At 46.7% G+C, this 18,677-nt stretch overlaps 1 protein-coding gene across 1 annotated transcript in view; it reads right to left on the bottom strand.

Annotated features, from left to right (window-relative positions):
- DNAH8 (dynein axonemal heavy chain 8) overlaps nt 1-18,677 on the bottom strand; it is a 13,985,216-nt gene that overhangs the window by 821,200 nt on the left and 13,145,339 nt on the right. The gene's annotated exons all lie outside the window — the stretch shown is intronic.

Consider the following 18,677-nt stretch of genomic DNA (forward strand, 5'->3'; position numbering starts at 1 on the left):
GGTACTACCAAGTGCCAGACTGGATGCGGACATTTGTTTCAGACATATGGACTCACCGTCACTAGATGACACTGTGCAGCTCAAGAGAGGAGCCTCGTACTTGGATAGTTGAAGTAACACTACAGCTCCCTAAAAGACATATAGTGAGGTCAGCCTCGCCCTTTTTAGCGCACACTCACAGATGGCAAAGATCTGCACGACATATTGTATCCCTCAGAAAGAATGCTACTGAAGGCAAGTTGTTTGTTCTTCTAATGAATCCTCATACCAGAAGGTTCCACACAAGAACCCGTCCCAAAGCGACCATTAAAGGGGCAGGTCTGATTACCACTAATACACTAACTACTTTCTCTATGGCCATGTGCCACAACTCCATTGTTTCATTCCAGCTTGCTCAGGAAAAATGTTGCAGTATCTTCAGTTAGGATGTGTCCCTGTTTGCACTGTAAAGGAGACTTTCAATGCAACCTTGACTGCTCTCAGCACCAACATTCCTGGACAAGGATGGGTACTGGATGAAGTGTAATGAGGGCCCGCAAATGAGCTCAGCACTGGCCCCACTGCCAGGTCAATGTCCATTGCAGTGATCTCGTGCAAATGAGCCTGAGGAGCCAAGAGGATGCTTGAGGTCAGCAACCTCAAAACCAGTCACATCTGGTGTGTTTTTCAACCAGTATGCAGCTGTTGTATGTAGGAGGCTGGCTCAGTATATAGTGTCCATTTAAGGTGATGCACTGTGAACTGAGTCCAGGCAACACTTAGTGATGGTGTTTAGGTCCCTAAATCAAAGCTCTCAAGGAGTAGCTGTGGAGAGCAGCTAAGGCTTTTTCAGAAGGGTGTAAATAGGGTGCATTTATCACATAGTCAGTCAGCAAGCTTTCACACAAGAAAAAACACACTAGAGTTTATAAAAATCTGCAGTATTTATTACTCAACACTAGAAAACAAACTTGACATATCTCCTCCCCGGAGATATCAAATACACAAGAAATACTTCAATAGCAGGTAAATAGCATAGAAAATCACACTAGGCCCTATGAGGGGATGAAAAACATATACTAAGGAAGTGGTAAAAGAGGTAAGCACCAAAATGAGACTGATACCCAAGGATGGAGAAGCCTACGGAAAGCAAGTAACCACCAAAGGTGAGTAGCTAAAGGCCCTAAGGCACCCGGCTGCAGAGTGGTTACACCGGGTCAAACGTTCATAGGATAACACAGGGTAAGTCGTGGTTGGTATTTTCTTATTTCAGGACCCTTCCCAAAGGATCCAGAGGACAGCAATTGGATCAATGGAGGTTGGAGAGCCACCACAGCGGTGCATACTCCGGGAACTAGGATACCAACACCAGGGAGCCCAGGTGCATCAGAGCAAAGTGGTGTCGGAACCGCCCGTAGAAGCCAATGGAGGATCTTGGAAGTCCAGTGACTTCAAAAGACTCTTGGACCAGGATGGTGGAACCCAAACGTGGATTCTGGATGAGGAGTACCTGAAAGCAGAGGGGATAGAGTTCAGACCACCCACAGGTATCCAAGAGGAGCAGGAGTACAATAACACCCCTTGTCAGAGGTACTTGCTGTAGCACAACAGTCTTGATGAAGCAGCTGTGGAGCCCAGGCACAAGCTGACCCACAACGGATGAGGAATGCAGGAAGTTCAATGGCCGGCAGGACCACCACCCAGCCTTGGGAACCGTAGAAAGCGGTACAAAAGGGGGTGGTGATGGACGGAGCATCAGAACCAATCAAACACTCACACCCAGTCAACAGATCTGGGTTTGATCCATCACCGTTCTTTAGCCCACTCTGCCACCCCAGTTCAGACATGGCCATATGCAAATCAGTCTGACCCTGTGCCTCATGGGAACAGTCCAGTCCGAACTGCCAAGCCATGCCTTCCCTGGACCGGAAACAAGCTTCCTAGGACCGGTTTCTGGCATTTCAGCCTTCAACAGCCAGGCTTGCTTGAATCCTGTGGCAAAGTGAGCAAGGGACTCACGTCTGAGCATACCCTGCCAACTTATGGCGAACAAAGCGGAACAAAAGGGGGTGGTGATGGACGGAGCATCAGAGCCAATCAAACACTCACACCCAGTCAACAGATCTGGGTTTGATCCATCACCGTTCTTTAGCCCACGCTGCCACCCCAGTTCAGACATGGCCATATGCAAATCAGTCTGACCCTGTGCCTCATGGGAACAGTCCAGCCCGAACTGCCAAGCCGTGCCTTCCCTGGACCGGAAACAAGCTTCCTAGGACCGGTTTCTGGCATTTCAGCCTTCTTCAGCCAGGCTTGCTTGAATCCAGTGGCAAAGTGAGCAAGGGACTCACGTCTGAGCATACCCTGCCAACTTATGGCGAACAAAGCGGTACAAAAGGGGGTGGTGATTGATGGAGCATCAGAACCAATCAAACACTCACACCCAGTCAACAGATCTGGGTTTGATCCATCACAGTTCTTTAGCCCAATCTGCCACCCCAGTTCAGACATGGCCATATGCAAATCAGTCTGACCCTGTGCCTCATAGGAACAGTCCAGCCGGAACTGCCAAGCCATGCCTTCCCTGGACCGGAAACAAGCTTCCTAGGACCGGTTTCTGGCATTTCAGCCTTCTTCAGCCAGGCTTGCTTGAATCCAGTGGCAAAGTGAGCAAGGGACTCACGTCTGAGCATATCCTGCCAACTTATGGCGAACAAAGCGGTACAAAAGGGGGTGGTGATGGACGGTGCATCAGAACCAATCAAACACTCACACCCAGTCAACAGATCTGGGTTTGATCCATCACCGTTCTTTAGCCCACTCTGCCACCCCAGTTCAGACATGGCCATATGCAAATCAGTCTGACCCTGTGCCTGGCTGAAGACGGCTGAAATGCCAGAAACCAGTCCTAGGAAGCTTGTTTCCGGTCCAGAGAAGGCATGGCTTGGCAGTTCGGGCTGGACTGTTCCCATGAGGCACAGGGTCAGACTGATTTGCATATGGCCATGTCTGAACTGGGGTGGCAGAGTGGGCTAAAGAACGGCCACAGAGAAAAAGCTGTTCTCCACTATAGATCTCAAATATTTCCTATGACGTTAAGCTATAGAAATGTGAAAGTAAGCAGCATGTAGGACTTAGGAGATAACCAATATTGTGCCTGCAGAGTTTGGAGCACATGATGAAGCTTCACAATTTTAAATCTGTCCTTGTTGAGAAATATGTGTGAGAGCCTTAGATCTAAGGTCAGATACAGTACACGTCTTGCTCAGGGAAGATGATGTGGCCTAACAGCTAACGCTGCCAACCATGGAACCTGGGGGACCCAGAATCGAATCTTGGCCTCAGCACTTGATTCAACATGCTGTGATTCTGGACAAAACACCCCCATCTTCATGAGTCTAAAAATATGAAATGTAATATGTGAATTACATTCCAGTCCAGGGAGGACAGGGCCTGGCAGTTCGGGCTGGACTGGGCCCATTGGGCGCAGGGTCAAGACTGATTTGCATATGGCTGGGTCCAAACTGGAATGGCATAGTGAGCAAAAAAATGATGGATTTAGGCCCAGATCTCTGTACTGAGGTGAATGTATGACATTGTTGTGCATTCTGTCCATCAATTGTTCGTTTTGCATTTGTCACCCCGAGTGGGACGGGTATGCCCAGACATGGGTCCCGTGCTCTCCATGCCACTGTAGTCAATCTATCCTGGCTGGTGAGGGCTGGGGTGAATGTATGACATTGCTCTGCGTTCTGTCCATCAATTGTTCTTTTTGCAGGGGTAACTGTTGCAGACATTGTGGGTAAACTGGTGGTTATACAACCTGGTTTTCCAGTATTTCTGATGGAAACAAAATTACAGCAAATCCAAACACAGATCAATGCTGGTGGCTTCATTCTGGTTACATGTTTCAAAACAACTATCCACCTTTGGGCATAGCCCATCCAACTTCATGCCCAGAAGCTGTGCCTCAACATTACCAGAGAACCCAGATGTTCCCATCCAGGCATGGGTACACAAAACAGTGCCAGTGCACTTCAACCAACATTTTGCAGCAACAGTGTTGAGCCATGTTTGCATTGCCTATGTGGAGGGGTTCATGCCATACAGCAGCAGATCTTGAAATTATTTTTGCATAATTTCAGAGAGGCTGAGGACTGTCAAGGTGGACATTTCCTATAATGTGTGTAAAAAGTGGGCAAGAAGAAACACCCTTTAACCTATGCACAGCCAAACTGTCATCGGCAAAACATTTACCTCAATGACATATCTTCACCTATTTTACTTCAGACAATTTATTGCTAATTATGAAACATCCAGTAAGCTGGATTCATCCTTCTCTTCTCCTCTTCTCTTATCTGTGAGATGCCACTGGGCTTCCAACGCTCTCTGGACCTTTTTAGTGTATAGATCTGACCATTATCATTAATCTATATGTGAAGTTCTTGTTCTAACAATAATATCAGGCCCAGATTATTTTGGGAGTTTGGAACCCTCTCAATCGCTCCTTTTAGGAGGAGAACAATTTCTTGTTGCAGTTCTGGCAGTTGCATATGGTGCACTTTCTTGAATGGATGAATGTAAGGCTTGTCTAGAAAACAGTGTGCGACAAAGGCACTATTTGGAGCAGACAGTGCTCTGTGCACATCCAAATGGTTTCCAAACGGGAGCAAAAGAGAAAATTTGGCCCGCTGCAGGCTGTGTTGAATATTGGGTGGGTGGCAGCATTGGTAGTGCAGGCTTATCTTGGGAGCACTCATCTGCCCGGATGATTTGTGATAGTTCTGACACTGCCTTCTAATTAAGTAGTAATCTTGGTTAGATCTGGTTAGTCTGCCGGTTGGAGGTGGGAATATTTTATTCTTGACTCTGTACTGGTTGTAGACTTTTCTGCAAGCCTGAGATCATCTGGGGCCACAAAAGGATATTGGAGCCAAAAAAGGGAAGGCAGTGCAGAAATAAACCATTTCCTGAAGAATTGTGCCCTGCATGAAGATGTCGTATGCACTGGCCGAGAAGCAACCCGCTGAGGGCTTGTGTGCTCATTGCAATAGGGCCAAAGTAAAGACACTGCGTTAACATGGAATTCTGGTCCTGGACATCTGCTAGACTGCAGCATAGGTTTCATTGCACATTTTTACCAAGCACAACTGTAGGAAAGTGCCTCTTTTGGACATGGTACGTCCCTAGTAAATAGTTCTGCTGATCCCGAAGGCATTGGCACTGAAGAGGGATCCCAAGTTTAGCAACACGAATTATGCCACCCTAGGGTCCCATCACCAAGGCCATGCATGCTGCCATTGCAGACTGCGTGCCTTGGTGCAGACAAAACCGAAGAGTCGACATGACACACATCCCTGTGTGCCATGCACACAAACACTGCATGGTATATCTAAGCCACCCCTCTAGCAGGCCTTAGCCGAAGGCAGGGTGCCCTATATCTCCTGTGAGGACATATCTGCATGAGCAGATATGCCCCTGCAAATTACATGTCAATTCTTGGATATTGTAAGTGAACATGGAAGCCATAGAGAGTGCATGGGCTTGCCTCACAAGTTACTACTTGTGTAACAATATATCTGTAAGAGACATTAGTTGGTGATAGATTCCTTACATTAGAATATCCCCAGGCGTCAGACTGGATCCGGAAAGTTTTGCCAGCAGTTCCCCTGCGCGTCAGTAGGTGGCGTCATGCGGCTCTACATCCGTCGTTGGCATCGTAAGCGCCGAGATGACGTCACGGAGACTACTTAGGCACCACCTATGCGCGCTGACATCCGTTCTGTACACGACTTTTCACGCCAGGAACGCAGAGCCATGCATGAAACTGACCACTGGTGCCATGAAACTAGGGTCCTGAAAGGGGGATGACCTTAACCCTAGAATCAGTTCGCAGAACGGGGAGGATGGGTGGGGCGGTAAGGAATCTATCACCAACTAATGTCTCTTACAGATATATCGTTACACAAGTAGTAACTTGTGCATCTGAAAGAGACACATTAGTGATAGATTCCTTACCTTAGAATAGATACAACCAAACCAAAACAGATTGAGAACAGGAGGGTCTTAGGGAATTTTAACGACCACAGTGGATTTATTCCCCAATCAACATACTCAATAACAATACGAAATCCACGGGTCACAATGAAACGTTTAAGAAAAAAGTTATGTGCAATGAAAGTTACAAACAGATGAGTGTCTAAGCTCTTTGAATGGAGTCACAATTCAAATCAAATGCCTGTAAAAGCCAAAAGGGCATTTCCCTTGTAAGGACCAAATCCCTCACTCACCACGAAGGTGACATGCTTCATCATGGGGATTCTCCTCCCCAAGGAAACCTAGTTCCTTGGAGGGCTACAACTCTCTCAACTCGAGAGAGGAGCACAGGGATGTTTTAACCTACTTAATAGGATATCCTAAATCCTCAAGTGAGCAGTGTAAGTATGAGTGAAGGCGCAGCGCAAACCAAAAGTGTTTGTAATGTGTAAAGGTGCAAAAATGTGATATAAAACTGGATAAGGGTTGTATCAACCAATATTTATCCAAATACACCCTTTGCCAGGATTAAAAAAACAGTGCACCAACGGTATAGATTTAAAACCGTTCTGGTGATAGTAAAAAAACGGTCGACATGTTTCAGCCAAACAGCCCGTAGGTGGGGCAGGTTTTCATCAGGACCAAACCAAGTAACACTGCAACAAACGTGAAGAACAGTGCAAACAAAGGATACAAGGTATAATGTTCCAGTATATCCAAACGCTCTTCAGGCAATCATTGGAATGAAGAGAAAAAATACATAAAATGTGAAAAAATATGAAAAGAATAAATAAATCAAATATTCTTCATACTTCTCCAAGGTATGAACTATGACTTCATCAAACTTAGACAAAATACTGATTGAAAATTTCTTACCCGCATCTGCTGGGTATTTAAACCCACCTCAGCCTGGCAGCCGCTCAGGAAGGGGGCACCGCTCTAAAAAAAGAACGGTGTACATAATCAAGTTTACTGCAAAGTCCTTCCTATGTCTATGGCTGAGAAATCAATCCTATAGAAAATCATGGAGGCGTGTCTAAATACAAAGTTCCCCAACTAGGTACGTCTCAAAAGACCTGAACAGTCTGACACTGAAAATGTATCTAAAACACGGCCACAAGAGAAGTCAAAGGTCTATTTTAGCAGCTTCATAATAACTGCTCCCTTCTGAGACTCTCAAAAATGTGGCTAAAAACTTCAGACACGGTGAGGAGGTCAGGCCCCTCCCACAACACTGGCTCTCTCCCTTAGTGCGAAGACTTTTGTAACCACTGGTCTCTATACGAACTACAAAAAAAGAAAGGAGAAAGAAGGCTCCTGTGCACACTCACCTCTCCGTCGGTACTCCAAACGGTACAGAGCTGACCACCGGAGGTAAGCTACACACGGAACCCGCTCCTTAAATAGTCCAACAATTAATGCTAAGCAGTTGCAGCTGGGCTGATCAGCGTGGAAAAGACCTACTGCGCAATTGCGGGAGCCGGTATACTTAATGATGAAACCGCTACCGCCTGCACACGCGCAGCCGCTGCAAACGCTGTGTTCATTCTTTGCGCATGCGCACATAACCGCATCACTAAAAAAAAGATGTTATAGATGTAATGCGAGAATGATGATCATCTATATCGAGAAGGGCAGAAATGAGTGAACAACCACGGCGCCCCTCATAACTTATAAACTCTTTGCCAACTAGATATCATACCCTTCACAGAATGAATACTCAACATGAACTCAATAGTTAGAGTATGTATTAGACAACGGGAGCAAAAAATGTAACTCTTGACATATGTCACGACTAGCCAGCACAAGAAAAATGGTATCAAGCTTTTAGGATGTCAAATGTCTAATGAACACCGCAGAAGTGGGCAGAAACACATAATGCCAACCAAAGCCATATCGCCATGCACGGACCTCAAAAACCGTGGAAAGACAATATCTTCTTGACATTTAGATAGGCACAATGCTCTCTCAACTTAGCTCATGACAATAAGTCTTTTTCCAAAACTGTGAATACCAGTCATCACAGTAAAATCCAAGGGATCTCATCATTAAGACCTCCACTGTCACTTTTCAATTTATGGACCCACCATTGCTCTCGTCTAAAAAGAAAAGCAGTTACATCTGTAATGTGTGTGGGAATATATGGCTTTTCTAATACAGTCCATTTGAGATCTGATGGATTATGTGGAGCATTCAGAAAATGTGAATCAAAAGGATCAAAAGCGAGCTCATCAACCAACCTTAACACATCCTTGGTGTCCTTCAAGTAAGTGGGCATATTTAACAGCAAAGGTCTTAGGAAGTGGTCTACAAAAGTAGAGAGGGGTTCTAACAATGAGCCCAAACCTGATACTATAGGACGTCCAGGGGGAGGTCTCTGGGTTTTGTGCACTTTGGGAAGTGTGTAAAAATATGGTACTACTGGATGGATTTTTACCAGAAAACTGGCTTCATTAGCAGTAATCCAGGAGTTGAGAGTGCTTCTTCCACCATGATCTTAATTTCCTGTTCTAATCTCTTAGTGGGATCTACTCTCAGTATCTGATAATATTGTGAGTCTTCCAGTTGTCTCAAGCATTCCTTACGGTAATCAGGGGTGTCCATTAGGACAATGGCTCCCCCTTTGTCGGCAGATTTAATGGTTACCGTATTGTCAGAAGCAAGAGAGCGCATAGCCATCCGCTCATTTTTGGTCAGGTTCTGAAATTGTCTCGTGTTACTTGAACAGAGGCTGTCAATCTGTGTGATTATGGCCTTTTCAAAGGTCAAAACCTGTGGGGGCACCTGGTTAGACAAGGGATTGAAAGTGGATTTGTTCCTCAATCCTGTGTTTGTATCTGTCTCAGTAGATAACTCACTCATTTTGTCTTTAAAGAAAAAGTGTAACCAAATTTTTCTAAAAAATTGAGCCATCTCTTGTCTCACCTTAAAGGAGTCACCCCGATATGAAGGGACAAACCCTAAACCTTTGTTCAACAGGTTTGATTCATAGGGGGTTAAAGTCTTGCTGCTCAAATTAATGACTAAGTCGTCTCGAGGCTCGTGCCTGCCCGTGCTTCCGTCATGCTTCAGGTTGATCGAGCTGGTGGATTGTCTGCCCAATGTACTTGGGCCTGTCGATTCCGCCGCCTCCCTCGCGATCTCCCTCGGCCAAACCCTAAAAAAGGCTGATCGGGGTAAAATTGAGGCTGTGGTTGATAAGGAAAAGCATGTCCCAAAGGTGGAATAGGGGGGATACCCATAAGGACCCGGGGGCCACCATTGTGGTGGTGGTGGTTGAAAAACACCTCGGTTGCCTCGCCATTGACCCCTGTTCCTCCGGTTATCGGTTCTATTAGCAGGGTAACCCTGATTGGGAATTTCCGAATCACTTGACCATTCATCACTTGATGAAGTGGAATAGTTGGATCCATATCTTTTCCCTTGGCGGTTATATAAGGGAGGAACAAATTCTGCACTGGTATATGGGTACACTTTTTCCATCGAAAACCGAGCAAGGTCCTTTTTGAATTTGTTGATTTTCATAGTTAGGACCGAATCCTTAAATTCTTTGTTGTGTTTATTATTTTCTTCATTCTGTTTTTTGAACAGAGGACCTGATAGGGTAACTTTAATTTGTGATTCTAAAGTTTGAATCTCAATCAAAATGGTATCTGCAATCCTTTTGGCTGTGTTAATTATTAAAATTAACCAGTCGCGTGTGCAACGCCAAGCTATCAACGACCAGTCTTTCAAAAATAATTTGTCATCCAGAAACAGACGCGGAGCATTGGTTACAATTAACCCTGTTGGTGCACAATTGCCCCTTAAATACTCTGTCATGATTGCCCCATGGATGAATACCCGAGAGTGTGATTTTTTTAGAATTAATAATTTGGACCAGTCATCACTGTGTATTGCTGATCCTGCCTGATAGGTATCAACTATACTAGGTGTACTTAAAATCGATTGAGCCATTGTGTCGTCAAATGATAAACCCTGTTGTTCCGCCATGATGAAATAATTGAAAACGACAACCAGGATTTTGGAGAGGGTTTTTTTTGTAGATGTTGTCAAGAACAATTCGTGCCCTAAAACTAAACCTAGTTGAGAAAAAAATGATTTATCAGAAAAAACAGAGTCACATGATGTAATCTCTGTATCAGAAAAAAAAACCACAGCCCACTGAGCTGCTCATACAACAACCAAACCAAAACAGATTGAGAACAGGAGGGTCTTAGGGAATTTTAACGACCACAGTGGATTTATTCCCCAATCAACATACTCAATAACAATACGAAATCCACGGGTCACAATGAAACGTTTAAGAAAAAAGTTATGTGCAATGAAAGCTACAAACAGATGAGTGTCTAAGCTCTTTGAATGGAGTCACAATTCAAATCAAATGCCTATAAAAGCCAAAAAGGCATTTCCCTTGTAAGGACCAAATCCCTCACTCACCACGAAGGTGACATGCTTCATCATGGGGATTCTACTCCCCAAGGAAACCTAGTTCCTTGGAGGGCTACAACTCTCTCAACTCGAGAGAGGAGCACAGGGATGTTTTAACCTACTTAATAGGATATCCTAAATCCTCAAGTGAGCAGTGTAAGTATGAGTGAAGGCGCAGCGCAAACCAAAAGTGTTTGTAATGTGTAAAGGTGCAAAAATGTGATATTAAACTGGATAAGGGTTGTATCAACCAATATTTATTCAAATACACCCTTTGCCAGGATTAAAAAAAACAGTGCACCAACGGTATAGATTTAAAACCGTTCTGGTGATAGGAAAAAAACGGTCGACATGTTTCAGCCAAACAGCCCGTAGGTGGGGCAGGCTTTCATCAGGACCAAACCAAGTAACACTGCACCAAACGTGAAGAACAGTGCAAACAAAGGATACAAGGTATAATGTTCCAGTATATCCAAACGCTCTTCAGGCAATCATTGGAATGAAGAGAAAAACTACCTAAAATGTGAAAAAATATGAAAAGAATAAATAAATCAAATATTCTTCATACTTCTCCAAGGTATGAACTATAACTTCATCAAACTTAGACAAAATACTGATTGAAAATTTCTTACCCGCATCTGCTGGGTATTTAAACCCACCTCAGCCTGGCAGCCGCTCAGGAAGGGGGCACCGCTCTAAAAAAAGAACGGTGAACATAATCAAGTTTACTGCAAAGTCCTTCCTATGTCTATGGCTGAGAAATCAATCCTATAGAAAATCATGGAGGTACAGGGTCATTTTCCCTGTGGGGCCTGTGCAGCCTGTCCTCATACGATTCATACCACAGAAATTGACATTGGCTCTCCTAGACCTTGGCTTTTAAAAAGCCATACGAATTGCAATAGTAATAACTTGCTATACTTGATTACTTGCCCTTGTCCACTCCGCTATGTTGGTATGACGACAAGAAAAGTCAAAGTAAGAATTCTGGAGCATAAGAGCACTATTAGGTGCAGGAAATCATCCACGAAATTGACTTCACATTTTCTGAATGCTCCACATAATCCATCAGATCTCAAATGGACTGTATTAGAAAAGCCATATATTCCCACACACATTACAGATGTAACTGCTTTTCTTTTTAGACGAGAGCAATGGTGGGTCCATAAATTGAAAAGTGACAGTGGAGGTCTTAATGATGAGATCCCTTGGATTTTACTGTGATGACTGGTATTCACAGTTTTGGAAAAAGACTTATTGTCATGAGCTAAGTTGAGAGAGCATTGTGCCTATCTAAATGTCAAGAAGATATTGTCTTTCCACGGTTTTTGAGGTCCGTGCATGGCGATATGGCTTTGGTTGGCATTATGTGTTTCTGCCCACTTCTGCGGTGTTCATTAGACATTTGATATCCTAAAAGCTTGATACCATTTTTCGTGTGCTGGCTAGTCGTGACATATGTCAAGAGTTCCATTTTTTGCTCCCGTTGTCTAATACATACTCTAACTATTGAGTTCATGTTGAGTATTCACTCTGTGAAGGGTATGATATCTAGTTGGCAAGGAGTTTATAAGTTATGAGGGGCGCCGTGGTTGTTCACTCATTTCTGCCCTCGATATAGATGATCATCATTCTCGCATTACATCTATAACATCTTTTTTTTAGTGATGCGGTTATGTGCGCATGCGCAAAGAATGAACACAGCGTTTGCAGCGGCTGCGCGTGTGCAGGCGGTAGCGGTTTCATCATTAAGTATACCGGCTCCCGCGATTGCGCAGTAGGTCTTTTCCACGCTGATCAGCCCAGCTGCAACTGCTTAGCATTAATTGTTGGACTATTTAAGGAGCGGGTTCCGTGTGTAACTTACCTCCGGTGGTCGGCTCTGTACCGTTTGGAGTACCGACGGAGAGGTGAGTGTGCACAGGAGCCTTCTTTCTCCTTTCTTTTTTTGTAGTTCGTATAGAGACCAGTGGTTACAAAAGTCTTCGCACTAAGGGAGAGAGCCAGTGTTGTGGGAGGGGCCTGACCTCCTCACCGTGTCTGAAGTTTTTAGCCACATTTGTGAGAGTCTCAGAAGGGAGCAGTTATTATGAAGCTGCTAAAATAGACCTTTGACTTCTCTTGTGGCCGTGTTTTAGATACATTTTCAGTGTCAGACTGTTCAGGTCTTTTGAGACGTACCTAGTAGGGGAATTTTGTATTTAGACACGCCTCCATGATTTTCTATAGGATTGATTTCTCAGCCATAGACATAGGAAGGACTTTGCAGTAAACTTGATTATGTACACCGTTCTTTTTTTTAGAGCGGTGCCCCCTTCCTGAGCGGCTGCCAGGCTGAGGTGGGTTTAAATACCCAGCAGATGCGGGTAAGAAATTTTCAATCAGTATTTTGTCTAAGTTTAATGAAGTCATAGTTCATACCTTGGAGAAGTATGAAGAATATTTGATTTATTTATTCTTTTCATATTTTTTCACATTTTAGGTAGTTTTTCTCTTCATTCCAATGATTGCCTGAAGAGCGTTTGGATATACTGGAACATTATACCTTGTATCCTTTGTTTGCACTGTTCTTCACGTTTGTTGCAGTGTTACTTGGTTTGGTCCTGATGAAAGCCTGCCCCACCTACGGGCTGTTTGGCTGAAACATGTCGACCGTTTTTTTACTATCACCAGAACGGTTTTAAATCTATACCGTTGGTGCACTGTTTTTTTAATCCTGGCAAAGGGTGTATTTGAATAAATATTGGTTGATACAACCCTTATCCAGTTTTATATCACATTTTTGAAACCTTTACACATTACAAACACTTTTGGTTTGCGCTGCGCCTTCACTCATACTTACACTGCTCACTTGAGGATTTAGGATATCCTATTAAGTAGGTTAAAACATCCCTGTGCTCCTCTCTCGAGTTGACAGAGTTGTAGCCCTCCAAGGAACTAGGTTTCCTTGGGGAGGAGAATCCCCATGATGAAGCATGTCACCTTCGTGGTGAGTGAGGGATTTGGTCCTTACAAGGGAAATGCCCTTTTGGCTTTTATAGGCATTTGATTTGAATTGTGACTCCATTCAAAGAGCTTAGACACTCATCTGTTTGTAGCTTTCATTGCACATAACTTTTTTCTTAAACGTTTCATTGTGACCCGTGGATTTCGTATTGTTATTGACTTAGAATAGATACCCCAGCAATACCAACCCCGGTGGAAGGTCTGCGAACAAGTTTACACCAGAAAATCACGGAGGACAGAACGACCAAAGAAGCCGTCTCTCCGGACCTGACTGTCAAGGCAGTAATGCTTGGTAAACGTGTGCAACGAGGCCCACGTAGCTGCCTGACAAATGTCCTGCAAGGGAACGCCACGTCCCAAGGCAGTAGTGGCTGCAGTCGCTCTGGTCGAATGGGCACGAAGCCCCACAGGAGGTTCCTTCTTAGCCCAGGAGTAACATGCTCTGATACACAGAACGACCTACCGTAAGATGGTCCGTTTGTGTACAGCCCGACCTTTTTTGGCGCCCACGTAGCCAACAAAGAGCTGGTTATCCACCCGGAACTGCTGTGTACGCTTCAGATAGAATGCGAATGCATGTTTTGGGTCCAGGCGGTGGAGCCTCTCCTCCTCCCTTGAAGGATGCGGAGGCGGAAAGAAGGTAGGCAAAGTGATGGTCTGCCCGATGTTGAAGGGCGTGACAACCTTTGGCAAAAAAGGACGGGTCCTTAAAACCACCTTGTCCGGATGAACAGAAAAGAAAGGAGGTTTAGAAGAAAGAGCCTGGAACTCACTCACTCTTCTGGCAGAGGTGATAGCTACCAGGAAAGCCGTCTTGAGAGTAAGAAGACGCAAAGGACAGGTATGAAGGGGCTCAAAGGGAGCGCACATCAGATATGTGAAGACAAGGTTTAACCCCCACTGAGGCATTATGAACAGCACCAGAGGAAACATGTGCGTAATGCCCTTCAGGAAACCGTTAACAACCGGGAACTTAAAAAGAGAAGGCTGATCTGGAAGCCTTAGAAAGGTGGAGATGGCCAAAAGATAACCTTTGATAGTGCCCAGAACAGAGCCCTGCTGGGCCAAGGAATGAAGGAACAGAAGAACTTCAGAAAGAGGGGTAGAGAGGGGATCCACAGTCTTAGCTGTGCACCATGCCACAAACTTGTTCCATCTGCAGTGGTATACCGTTTTAGTGGAGGGACGCCTGGCTGCCAGAATGACATCACAGACTTCGGGAGGAAGATCAAAAGCTGTCAACTGTCGCCGCTCAATCTCCATGCATGGAGGTGGAGACTGGACAGGTTTGGGTGGAGGACTGTCACCTGCTGCTGCGACAGAAGATCCTCCCGAAGGGGCAGCCGGATCGGGGGATTGATCGCCATGCTGAGTAGCTCGGGAGACCAGTATCTTCGTGCCCAATCCGGAGCCACAAGGATGACTTGGGCCCGGATGTGCCGAATCTTCCGCAGCGCTCTGGGCAGAAGTGGTATAGGCAGAAAGGCGTACAACAGACCGCAACTCCACTTGCAACTAAAATCGTCACCTAGCGAGTGCCGCCTTGGAAATTCCAACGTGCAGACCTGATGACATTGCGTGTTATCTTCAATGGCGAATAGATCTAACCAAGGCTCTCACCATTGCTGAAAGAGACCTTGCGCCACGTCCGAGTTCAGACGCCATTCACAATCCATCAAGCACCGGCGGCTGAGTTCGTCCGCCCTGGCGTTCAGAGAACCTGCCAGGTTTGAACCACCAAGGTAATGCCTTGATGTTCCAGCCATGTCCAGAGGCGCAGAGCCTCCTGACATAGGGTCCAGGACCCCACCCCGCCCTGTTTGTTGCAATACCACATGGTGGTGGTGGTGTCCGTGAACACCTGCACAACACTTCCCCAGACAGAGGGAAGGAATGCCTTCAGTGCAAGACGAATCGCCCGAAGCTCCAAAAGGTTGATGTGGAGCCGGGCCTCTGCCGGAGACAAGAGGCCTCTGATCTCCGCCTCTCCCAAGTGGTCTCCCCATCCCAGGATGGACGCATCCGTCACCACTGTGTGCCCCAGTTGGGGAAGGGAGAGGGATCTGCCATTTACCCAATCGCGATTTGTGAGCCACCACTGCAATTGTCGTGCAGTGCCCTCCGAGATCTGGACATGATCGGACGGGTTGCCCTGCTGCTGCGCCCACTGGAACTTCAGGTCCCACTGCAGAGCTCACATTTGCCATCTGGCATGTTGCACTAGCAGGATGCAGGAGGCCATCAGGCCCACGAGCCGGAGGGTCATCCTGACTTAAACCAGGGATAGAGGCTGAAAGATCAGAATCATAGCCTGAATATCCTGGACTCACTACTCGGAAGGATAAACCCGAAACTGCCTCGAATCCAGAACCACTCCGATGAAGGAGGTCGGCCGGAGACTGAAGGTGGGTGATGACTGTCTGGGGTGAGCCAGCCTTCAACAACCAGTCGTCGAGGTAGGGGAAGACTGACACCCCTGACCTGCGCAGATGAGCTGCGACCTCCGCCATCACTTTTGTGAACACCTGAGGTGCGCTGGTAAGGCCGAAGGGGAGCACGGCAAACTGAAAATGCTTGCGGACTACCGTGAACCGCAGGTAACGCCGGTGGGCCGGCAGACCGGGGATGTGAACATACGCTTCCTGCAAGTCCAACGCTACCATCCAGTCCCCAGGGTCGAGGGCAGCCAAGACCTGAGCCAGAGTCAACATCTTTAACTTCTTCTTCCGGAGGAAGCAATTGACGTTCCTGAGGTCCAAGATGGGGCGCAGGACCCCTTTGTCCTTCTTGGGGACCAGAAAGTAGTGGGAATAACAACCATGTCCTACTTCTGGCCCAGGAACGCGCTCGATGGCCCCCTAGGCCAGGAGGGCCGTAACTTCCTGCTGGAGAAGCAGCAAGTGATCCCCTGACATGCGGTGGCACCGAGGTGGCATGGCGGGAGGGAAGGACTGAAAGGGAAGGGAATAATCCCCGTGGATGATCTGCAACACCCACTTGTCCGATGTGATATCACGCCAGTGGTGGAGGTGGTGGCGGATCCTGCCATCCACCGGCGTGGGGTGCTCCACAAAGCTCGGATTAGAAAGGTTTGGAGTTAGAAGTAGCGGGGGCAGAGGTGGACTGCCCCCCACGCTGATTACCAGAGCTGCCCCTGCAGAAGCCGTGTCCGCGCTGAGGCTGGTTCTGCACAGGCTTGTTGAAGGAACGTGCCTGGGCGCCCCTGCCTTGGCCACGAAAGGAACGAAACCCAACAGTGGCTGGGCTCTTAGTGGAAAGACCCAAGGACTTGGCCGTAGCCCGCGAGTCCTTAAAGCGCTCCAGCCCACTGTCGGCCTTATAGCCAAACAGGCGAGTGCCATCACAGGGCATGTCCATGAGCGTGCTCTGGACGTCAGGCGAGAACCCAGTGGACCGCAACCAGGCGTGGCGACGCAGCGCCACTGTCTTAGAAATCGCCCTGCCCAATGAGTCAGCAGTGTCCAAACCACACCGAATGGCGAACTTAGCAGCATCCTTACCCTCAGCAACCGCCTGGGAAAGCACAGCATGGACCTCCTCAGGACACTAAGGTAACACCTGAGCAACCTTGTCCCACACTGCCTGGGAATAGCGGCCGAACAAGCAGGCGGTGTTCACAGACCGCAGCCCTAAGCTGGCCGACGAGAACAACCGCTTACCAAACTGCCCAAGCTTCTTAGAGTCCTTATCAGGTGGAGCCGTGGGAAAGGCACTCAATGACGTCGAGGCCTGGATGACTCTCAGGCGTGGGATGAGTGGTCAGAAACGTGGGGTCACCAGGTGCCGGGCGGTGACGCCTGGCGACATTCTTATCCATAGGAGCCCCTGTGGCCGGCTGCGACCAAGTGCCCAACAGTACGTCCGTGAGGGCGTCGTTGAAGGGAAGTAGTGGCTTCGACGAAGCCGAAGCCATCTGGAGCACCTCCGTAAGGAGGTTAGTTTTGTCTCTCTTGTAGGAAGCGCCCCAGTCAGAAGAGACATCGAAGTCGCCGGCGTCCTCCAGATCGTCCACCCAGTCCTGCTCGGAGTCACATTGATGGGCAAGAGGGCCTTCGGACCCCTCCCAGTCATCCTCCACCTCCGTTATTGTTATTGTTATTGTTAGGTGCATTTGTAAAGCGCGACATTCATCCTGCAAGGATATCACGGCGCTGCAAAAAATAACAGTAAAACCAAGGCATTAACCTGGGAGCATATTGATTATTCTGAAGTAGGGAATAGTGCGGTTTTTAGTTTTTTCTTGAAGGTGGGGTAAGAGTCCGTGAGTCTGAGGTTGATCGGAAGTTCATTCCAACATTTCGCAGCAATGTGTGAAAAACCACTTCCGCCCATTCTGGAAAGCTTAATCCGAGTAGTGGCTGCTTTGGCTGAGGCTTGCGAACATAAGTTCCGCGCTGGGGCATGGAACTTAATTCTATTTCGTAGAATGTAAGGGCCTGTATTGTGAATTGTTTTATAGGCAATACATAGCATTTTGAACATGGCTCTTTGTCTCATGGGCAGCCAGTGTAAAGCTCTCAGACAGCTTGTGGCAGAATCGTACTTTCTCTTATTGCAGACTGCTTTTGCTGCGGCGTTCTGGACCAGTTGTAATTTTCTAAATAAGTAGTCCGACATTCCTACAAATAGTGAGTTGCCATAATCCAGCCTGCTAACTAGTAACGACTGGACTAGGATCTGTCTACATTCAAGTGGGATCCAGGGGAAGACCCTTTTCAATCTTTTTAATATGGCAAATCCTTTGCCACATATTGAGGAGACATGGCATTTCATTGATAGAGTGGTGTCCATCTGAATTCCTAAATTTCTAGCAGACGATGTGGGGATTGGTGGAGAACCTAAGGAAGTTGGCCACCAGGTGTTATCCCAGAGCTGTTTGGCCCCACCAAAAAGCAGAATTTCTGATTTGTCAGCGTTCAGTTTTAAATAATGGCCGTGCATCCAATTGGATAGCTCTGACAGGCAGTTGTGTAGTCTACTTTTGGCGTCATTATCTCCATTTAGGGTAACCATCAGCTGAGTATCGTCAGCGTAGGAGCAGATATTGATGCCCCATTTCTTGCCAATCGATGCCAAAGAGGAGACATATACATTGAACAGTGTTGGGCTCAATGTAGCTCCTTGGGGAACTCCATATTTAATCTTACGGGGGGTAGAGGTAAAGTTGCCTAAACAAATAGACTGGGATCTATTTGATAGAAAAG

Source organism: Triturus cristatus, chromosome 6 (assembly GCF_964204655.1).
Source record: "Triturus cristatus chromosome 6, aTriCri1.1, whole genome shotgun sequence".
Taxonomy (NCBI): domain Eukaryota; kingdom Metazoa; phylum Chordata; class Amphibia; order Caudata; family Salamandridae; genus Triturus; species Triturus cristatus.